At 36.7% G+C, this 10,280-nt stretch overlaps 1 pseudogene; it reads left to right on the top strand.

The window, feature by feature from the left end:
• Positions 1-9,019: 9,019 nt before the first annotated feature.
• Positions 9,020-10,034, top strand: LOC138823114 (small ribosomal subunit protein eS12-like; annotated as a pseudogene).
• The last annotated feature ends 246 nt before the right edge of the window (positions 10,035-10,280 follow it).

Raw genomic sequence — 10,280 nt, forward strand, 5'->3', positions numbered from 1 at the left:
AATAATAACATTTTATACTATTAATTTTTTCTTTAAGTAATAATAGCTGGCTTACCATGGAGAAAATGCAGTCTCAGCTACACCTATTACTTTGAAATCACTAGAACTGGAGCAGATAAAACTTTATTAGCAAATACACAAAAATGTACTCACTTAAATATAGGCACATAATTCTAAAGAGTGGTTTTATTGTATACATGAAGACCAACCCAATAAAGGTTGCAGCTATAAATACTCATTTCTGCACATTTCTGCACTACAATCTATAATGATGCAATAATAGTGTCAAGAGATTCTATGTAAATGAATCTCAAAGGCATTTTAACAGCACATAACAGAAATGACTTTTTCACCTGTTCAATGACTTTCTAAAAGGCCAGTGGTAGCACAAAATTCAATTGTTCTGAATCTGTGGCTTTCCTCCCTCTCTCCACTTAGCATGTCTTTTGTTTGTTTGTTTCCTTGACAAATGAAAATGTTTGTAAAATAGCGATGGTAAAAAAAAAATGGATTGCAGCATTATTTACCATAGCTAAGATATGGAACCAACCCAGATGCCCCTCCCCTCAGTAGATGAGTGGATTAAGAAAATCTGGTATATATACACAATGGAATTCTATGCCTCCATCAGAAAGAATCGAATTGCCCCATTTGTTAGGAAATGGAAAGACTTGGAAAAATTATATTAAGTGAAGTAAGTCAGGCCCAAAGAAACATAGGTCCCATGGTTTCCCTTATTTGCAATAATTAGTATATGTCTGGGACAAGCAGAAAAGGTCAGATAAGAGCCACACCTTGCACACAAAAACAAACATATTCTGAAAATGAAAGGCTGGAATAAAATCTACCAAGCAAACAGAACCATTAAACAGGCAGGAGTTGAAATTCTAATATCAGATAAAATAGATGTCAAATTAAAATTAGCAAGAAGAGATAAAGAAAGACATTACATACTAATTAAGGGATCTCTCCTTCAGGAGGATATTACAGTTCTAAATATCTATTCAACAAATAACAGAGCTCCCAAATTTAACCAAGAAACTCTACTTTCCCTAAAATCACATATTGATCCAAAGACATTAATTGTTGGGTACTTTAATATACCACTATCCCCACTGGAGTGGTCAGTCTGGCAAAAACTCAACAGAAAAAACTCATACCTAAACAACTGCACAGATCAAATAGACTTAACAGTCATCTGCTGAATATTTCACCCAACAGCATCAGATTATTCCTTCTTCTCAGCAGCACATGGGACATTCTCCAAAATAGACCACAATTTTATGTCACAAAGCAACTTTGTCCAAATTCAGAAACATTGAAATTATGCCCTGCATTCTTTCAGACAACAAAGTAATAAAAATAGAATTAAACACCAAAATCCACCGAAGAAAACCCTGTAACACACTGAAGCTGAACAATGCACTATTGAATTACCAGTGGTTCATGGAAGAGATTAGAAAGGAAATTCAAATGTTCATGATATTTAACAAAAATGAACACACAAAGTATCAGGTTCTCTGGACAAAGCAAAGACAGTATTCAGAGGCAAGTTTATAGCTCTGACTTCCTATATCCACAAATTGGAGAGATCTGAAATGAACAATTTAATGAAGCACCTAAAGCTCCTTGAAAAAGAGCAACAAGCTAAACCCAAGGTACTACATGGAAAAAAATAATTAAAATTAAATCAGAATTAAGTGAATTAGAGTCCAAAAAAACTATAGAAACAATCAACAAAGCAAAGAGTTAGTCTTGGGAAAAAATAACAAAATTGACAGACCCTTACTAAATCTTATTAGAAAAAAAAGAGAGAACACACCCAAATAAACTCAGAGATGAGAATGGAAACATCACTACAGATACAACCAAGATTTAGAATATACTTAGGGGATACATCTCAAACCTTTATGCTAATAAGTTTGAGAATCTGAAAGGTATGGGAAAATTTCTAGCAAATATTAACATGCCCAAACTAAACCAGGATGAGTTAAACCAAATTAACAGACCCATATCAAGCATCGAAATAGAAACAACAATATGAGAACTTCCACCCAATAAAAGCCCAGGACTGGATGGATTTACAGCTGAATTCTACAAGGCCATCAAAGAAGAATTCACACCAATATTCCTCCAACTTTTCAATGAAATCAAAAGGGAAAATTCACTACCAAACTCTTTCTATGAAGCCATCATAAGCCTCATCCCAAAACCAGGCAGGGTCTCATCAAAGAAAGAACTATAGACCTATTTCATTGATGAACATATATGCAAAACTTCTCAACAAAATTTTGGCCAATCGACTTCAACAACTCATCCAAAAAAATCATACACCATAATCAAACAGGATTCATTTCAGGGGTGCAAAGTTGTTTAAATAAATGTAAATCAATTAATATAATCCATCACATCAACAAGAGCAAGGTTAAGAACCACATGATTATCTCAATAGATGCAGAAAAAGCATTTGACAAGATCCAACACCCATTATAATGAAAGCTCTGGAAAAACTAGGAATCCATGTCACTCAATATAGTAAAGTGAATAACAAACTGACAGCCATCATTATACTTAATGGTGAAAAGCTAAAGCTACTTCCTCTAAATTCAGGAATGAGACAAGGACATCTGCTCTCTCTCTCCACTACTCTTCAAGTTTGTACTAGACTGCCTAGCTACAGCAATAAGACAAGATTCAAACATAAAGGTGATCCAAATTGGGAAAGCTGAAGTAAAACTCTCCCTCTTTGCAGATGGCTTGATCTTGTATTTAAGGAACCATATGAACTCCACTCCCAAGTTACTTGAGCTGATAGGAAACTTTGGCAAAGTGGCAGGGTATAAAATCAATGGCTTTCCTGTATGTCAATAATGAGAAGATCACAGATGAAATTAGTAAAGAAACCCCTTTTGTAATAGCTCCACAAAAAATAAAATACCTAGGAGTTAATTTGCTAAAAAGGTGAAGGACATCTATGATGAAAACTTCAAACACCTGAAAAGGAAATTAAAGCAGAACTAAGCAAGTGGAAAAACCTCCCATGCTCCTGGATGGGAGCATGATTAACATCGTGAAAATACAATACTGCCAAAGGCTATGTACAAATTCATTGCAATACCTATAAATATTCCCACCTCATTCTTCAATGAAATAGAAGAGGCAATCCAAAAATTCATATGGAACCATAAAAGAACCCAAAGAGCAAAAAAAAAAAAATTCTTAACAGAAAGAACAGCATTGGAGGAATATCAATTCTAAATTTCAAACTCTACTACAAAGCCATAATGATCAAAACAGCTTGGTACTGGCCCACAGACCTGAGGACCAATGGAATAGGACTGAAGACCCAGAAATGAACTGACAAACCTATAGCCACCTAATCTTTGACAACAGAGATTTAAAAAAAACAGAATGGAAGAAAGACAACCTTTTCAGTAAATGACGCTGGCAAAATTGGTTAAAGAGCTGTAGAAAAGTAAAGCTAGATCCATATTTATCACCCTGCAACAGAATCAACTCGAAATGGATCACAGACCTCAAAATAATAGCAGACACTATGAAAATATTACAGTAAGGAATAGGAGAAATTCTAGGGCTCCTTAGCACAGGCTGAACTTTTCTTAATAGAGACACAGAAACACAGCAAATCAAAGAAATGTTGGACAAATGGGATTGCATGAAACTGCAGAGCTTCTGCAAGGCAAAGGACATAGCTAGCAAGATAATAGAAAGCCCACAGACTGGAAGAAGATCTTTGCTAGCCACACAATGGACAAGGGTCTCATATTTAAATATATTTAAAACTCTAAACAATTAAATCCTCCAAAAACAAATCCTCAAAGAAACAACTGCCCAATTAATAAGTGGGTTAAACACTTAAAGAGAGAGTTCTCTAAAGAGGAAACAAAAATAGCTATTAGACACATGAAGAAATGCTCATCTTCTTTAGCCATAGAAGACATGCAAATCAAGACAACGTTGAGATTCCACCTCACCCCAGTTAGAAAGGCCATAATCAAGAACTCTAATAACAACAGATGCTGGAGGGGATGTGGCCAAAAGGGAACCTTACTGCATTGTTGGTGGGAGTGTAAACTTGTTCAGCCACTTTGGGAAGTAGTATGGAGGTTCCTCAAAAGAATCCACATACAAGTTTTTAAAGTTTTCATCAGAGAGGTCCTTCACTTCATTGGTTAAGTTAATTCCTAGGTAGTTTATTTTTTGTGGGGCTATTACAAATGCACTTGCTTTCCTAATTTCAGCCACACTTTTTTCGTTGTTGGCATACAGAAAAGCCATTGATTTAGGGGGTTAATTTTATACCCTTCTACTTTCAGCTTGAGTAATTTGGGAGTGGAGTCTATGGGATTCTTTAAATACAAGATCATGTCATCTGCAAAGAGGGAGAGTTTGATTTCTTCTTTCCCTATTTGGATCCCCTTTATATTTGCATCTTGTCTTATTGCTGTAGCTAGGCATTCTAATACTAGATTGAAGAGAAGGAGAGAGAGTGGACATCCTTGTCTTGTTCCTGAGTTAAGAAACTTTAAAAACTTGAAAAGGAAATCAAAACAGAACTTAGAAAATGTGAAAAACTCCCATGCTCCTGGATTGGAAAGATTAACATCGTGAAGATGGCAATAGTTCCCAAGGCTATCTACAAATTCAATGTGATACCTATCAAAATTCCAACCTCATTCTTCAAGGAAATAGAAGAGGCAATCCAAAAATTCATATGGAACAATGAAAGACCCTGAATAGCAAAAACGCTCCTCAATGGAAAGAACACTGCTGGAGGAATATCAATACCAAATTTCAAACACTCCTACAAAGAAATGGTAATCAAAACACCTTGGTACAGGCACATGAACAGACCTCAGAACCAATGGAATATAATTGAAAACCCAGAAATGAAATTACAAAACTATAGCCATCGAATCTTCCATAAGGGATCTAAAACAAATGGAATGGAAGAAAGACAGCCTCTTCAGTAAATGGTGCTGGCAAAATTGGTTAACTACTTGTAGAAAACTAAAGCTAGATCCTTATATATCACCCTGCACCAGAATCAACTCCAAATGGATCAAAGACCTCGGAGTCAAAGCAGACACTCTGAAAACATTACAGGATGGAATAGGAAAAACCCTAGGTCTCCTTGGTGCTGGCCGAAATTTTCTTAATAGAGACCCGGTAACACAACAAATCAAAGAAAGGTTGGACAAATGGGATTGCAAGAAGTTGCAGAACTTCTGCATGGCAAAGGACATAGCTAGCAAGATCAATAGAAAGCTCATGGATTGGGAGAAGATCTTCAATAACCATACAACGGACAAGGGTCTCATATCTAAAATATACCTGGAACTCAAAAAATTAAATCCCCCAACAACAAATCCTCAAAGAAACAACTGCCCAATAAATAAGTGGGCGAAGACTTAAAGAGAAACTTCTCTGAAGAAGAAAGAAGGATGGCCAATAGACACATGAAGAAATGCTCAACTTCTCTAGCCATAAAAGAAATGCAAATCAAAACAACATTGAGATATCACCTCATACCAGTTAGAATGGCAAAAATCAAGAACTCTAATAACAACAGATTCTAGAGGGGATGTGGACAGAACGGAACCTTACTTCATTGTTGGTGGGAGTGTAAACTTGTTCAACCAATTTGGAAAATAGTATGGAGGTTCCTCAAAAGACTTCACATAGAGCTCCCCTATGACCCAGCAATCCCAAATGTTTACAAACAAGACCACACTAAAGCTACCAGCACAACTATGTTCATTGCAGCATTATTTACCATAGCTAAGATATGGAACCAACCCAGATACCCCTCAGTAGATGAATGGATCAAGAAAATGTGGTATATATACACAATGGAATTCTATGCCTCAATTAGAAAGAATGACATTGCCCTATTTGTTAGGAAATGGTAAGACTTGGAAAAAATTATATTAAGTGAAGTAAGCCAAGCCCAAAGAAACATAGGTCCCATGGTTTCCCTTATTTGCAATATCTAGTATATGTATGAGTCAAGCAGAAAAGGTCAGATAATGTGATGTTAGGAAAATGAACCCTTAGATATGTATTTTAATGTTTTTTTTCTTTCATGCATTTGTTTCTAACGCATTTATAAGATTATTTCTTTGTTGCTTTGTATGTCCCTCCCCCACAGTGTAACCCCTGCTTTCACTCTATTTGATGTCGGTATAATTTGTGGAGGAGATGGGGAAAAACAAGTCGTTTAAGGATACAGGTGGGCCCATTGCAACAATGAGAAGTACAAATTGTTATGTCAAAAATGAACTTTACAAATTTGGTGCGGGGTCGGGGGGGGTAAACAAAGGAGGAGGCTGCAATGCTTGATAAGAAAGGTACTCATTATCTTGCCCATGTAATTGTAAGCCTTCTGTACAGTATGTTTACAAGAAATAAAAATATAATTTAAAAAATAATTATATACTAAAAATAATTGAATACTAAACCTATATCTTCAGGTAATCACTAGAGATATATTTGAAAATACACTCTCTTGATCACTAAAAAAATTGAAGAATATTTCAATGTAATTGGTAAGGAGAATGCATGTACAAATCATTTCAACTTAAGAAAATATTCTAGGATAACATCTGAGAAGTCCCTATATGACAATGATGTGAAAAGATCAATTACCTTGATTTGATCAGTACATATTGGAATAGTAATTTCATGCTGAACTTCATACATGTGCATAATGATGTCAGTAGAAAACAGTTTTGAGACAGCATCTCATATGGAGCACATAGTGATTTTAAATTTAATACAGAGCTGAGGGTGGCATCAGATCCCTATCAGCTCAGCCTCCCAAGTTCTGGGATTACATGAGTATACCATTATACTCAGTTAAAAAAGATTAATCAGATTAAAATGTTTAATGGCAACTAACCTGATTTTTTCATCACACTGTTTATATGTATCAGATGACCACGTGGTGTCCATAAATACATACAATTAAGATACCTACTTAAGGAAATATATTACATTTTCATTTTCTGAAGTATTAAATATACTATTTACTTTTCATGATAAACAAATTTTCACTTATCATAATTTTTCCCAAGTTTTATCATTTCCTAAGAAATGGAACAGTTTCATTCTTTCTGATGGAGGCATAGAATTCCATTGTGTATATATACCACATTTTCTTGTTCCATTCATCTACTGAGGGGCATCTGAGTTGGTTCCATATCTTAGCTATGGTAAATAATGCTGCAATAAACATATTTGTGCTGGTTGCTTTAGTATTGTTTGTGATCGTTTGAATAAATGCCCCCAAAGTGGAATTGCTAGGTCATAGGGGAGCTGTATGTGGAGTCTTTTGAGAAACCTCCATACTACTTTCCAAAGTGGCTGAACAAGTTTACACTCCCACCAACAATGAAGTAAGGTTCCCTTCTGTCCACATCCCCTCCAGCATCTGTTATTAGATTTCCACCTCACTGGAGTGAGGTGGAATCTCAATGCTGTCTTGATTTGCATTTCTTTTATGGCTAGAGAAGTTAAGCATTTCTTCATGTGTCTATTGGCCATTATATCCTCTTCAGAGAAGTTTCTCTTTAAGTCTTTAGCCCACTTATTAATTGGGCAGTTGTTTCTTTGAGGATGTGTTGTTGGGGGATTTAATTGTTTACATTCTAAGCATATTTTAGATATAAGATTCATGTCCGTTTTATGGCTAGTGAAGAACTTCTCCCCGTCTGTGGGCTGTCTATTATCTTGCTAGCTATGTCCTTTGCTGCAGCGAACGCCTTCTCGACCAGCGGGGAAGAACGACCACCACACCAGGAGTCTTCTCAGATCATGCTTTATTGGAGAGCCTTTTTACTTGTAGGAGAGCTTGAGCGCGAGAGAGCGTGCACCCAAAGCATGGCCACTTATATAGGGAATAGGAACACGGGTCGTTCTATCATTGGTCGTCTGCCTTTCACCGTCACCAGGTGCCACGGGATTGGCTGGGGACTCTACGTGGCTCGCGCATGCGCAAAGCCCAGGACCCACCGTCCAGCCAAGCACTGCCTAATATGGACCTCAAAGCTGCAAGGGAGTGGGCGCCATCTTGTAATGGCGTTCGTCCCGGCTCCCTGCACTTTGCCTTGCAGAAGCTCTGTAGTTTCATGCAATCCAATTTGTCCAACCTTTCTTTGATTTGTTGTGTTTCTGGGTCTTAATATTAAGAAAATTTTGGCCTGTGGTAAGGATCTCTAGAGTTTGTCCTATTCCTTTCTGTAATGTTGTCAGGGTGTTTGGACTTCGAGGTTGGTCACAGGGTTTCTCTTATTTTCCATAACTAGTATATATTGAGGACATGCAGAGAAGGTCAAAAGCTTATATGACCATATAAGATGATGCTAAGCCAAATGAACCCCAAGTTAGAGACACAAGTGGTTTTATCTTTCTTGCTGTTGTTTTTAATGCACCTATAATGTACTGTGTGATTTTTTTTGTTTCTTTTGTATGTTCTTCCAGCATGGTATAACCCCTGCTTTCACTGTATTTGATTGGGGTACCTTCAATCTTGTCTATACATTTTTCTCATTTGGGGAGGGGAAGGGAAATAAATTGCTGAAATAGGGATACATGTTGACCCATTTTAACACTGAGATGTACAAGACATTTTGTTGAAATGGAACTTTACAACTTGGGGGGGAGGAGTTAGGGAGGTAGGGAGGTAGGGAGGAAGGGGTGATGGGGAAAAACAAAGGAGGAGGTAACATGCTGGATAGGAAATATACTCATTACCTTACTCATTTGACTGAAATCTTCCTTACGGTATTTATACAATAAAAGTATATACAAAAGAAGAAAAATAAATTTTCTCTATCAGTTATATTCATTAGCATGCCTTTAATTTGGTCAAATGGTTCATTGTTCTCAAAACACAGTTATAAAAAGTATTCCTTGCTCTTTCCCTGCCACCGCCAAGCTGCTCAGAGGACGAGGCCAGGGTGCGCTCAAGATTCAGCTTCACCCGTAATCCACCGCCATGGTAGAGCAAGGCACTGCTGCTGGAGAAGAAAAGGACGTTAATAGTACTTTACGAGATGAAAAATGTATATACAAAATGCAGGGCACTGGAATAAAATACAGTGAAAACAGGGGTTGTACCATGGGGGAAGAACATACAAAAGAAACAAAAAAATCACATAGTACATTGTAAGTACATTAAAAACAACAGCAAGAAAGATAAAACCTCTTGTGTCCCTATCTTGGGGTTCATTTCACTTAGCATCATCTTATATGGTCATGTGAACATAGCTTTTGACCTCTTCTGCTTGTCCTAGACATACACATTTTTCTAATTTGGGGGGGACGGGAAATACCAAACTTCTGAGATAAGGATACAGGATGATCCATTGTAACAACCAGATATATAAGACATTATGTTGAAAATGAACTTATGATCTATTGTAACAACCAGATATATAAGACATTATGTTGAAAATGAACTTAACAACTTTGGTGGGGGAGAGAGGAGTTGGGGAGGAGGGGAGGAAAGGGATGGTATGAGAAAAACAAATGCTCGGTAGGAAATTGACTCATTACATTATTTATGTAACTGTAACCCCTCTGTACAGTATCTTTACAATAAAATTTTTTTAAAGTGCTGAAGACTACCTTCATCCACAACGGCCTAGCACATGAAATCCGCCAAGCTGCCAAAGCCCTAGATAAGCGCCAGCCACCTCTTTGTGTGCTTGCATCCAACTGCAATGAGCCTATATATGGCAAGGTGGAGGCCCTTTGTGCTGAGTACCAAATAACATTATTAAGGTCGATGACAACAACAATAAAAAACAAACAAAAAAAAACTAGGGGACCGGATAAGTCTCTGCAAAACTGATGGAGAGGGAAAACCTCATAAAGTGGCTGGTTGCAGTTATGTAGTGGTTAAGGATTATGGCAAAGAGTCTCAAGCCAAGAATGTCATCAAAGAGTACTTCAACTGCAAGAAATGCAGAAATAACCTTAAAAAAGTATTTCTCTTCAACATACAATAAATTTCCATAGAATTATATGACACTAATCTGAAATTTAAGACTATATGGATTGGTAGCACACAGACAATTTGTTTTTTCAAGTATTAAATCAAATAAATGCCAAAAATACAAGAGTATTGACATATTGTCATACACAAAAATGTAAATCTGAGAATTATTTTTGGCCTTGTGCATGCACTATTTCCTCTTCTCTCAACTGCAAAATAATCCTCTACAATGTCCTTGGATTTTTTTTCCCCTTTGTCT

Source organism: Dipodomys merriami, unplaced genomic scaffold (assembly GCF_024711535.1).
Source record: "Dipodomys merriami isolate MVZ:Mamm:240054 unplaced genomic scaffold, mDipMer1.0.p SCAF_1, whole genome shotgun sequence".
Classification (NCBI taxonomy): Eukaryota; Metazoa; Chordata; class Mammalia; order Rodentia; family Heteromyidae; genus Dipodomys; species Dipodomys merriami.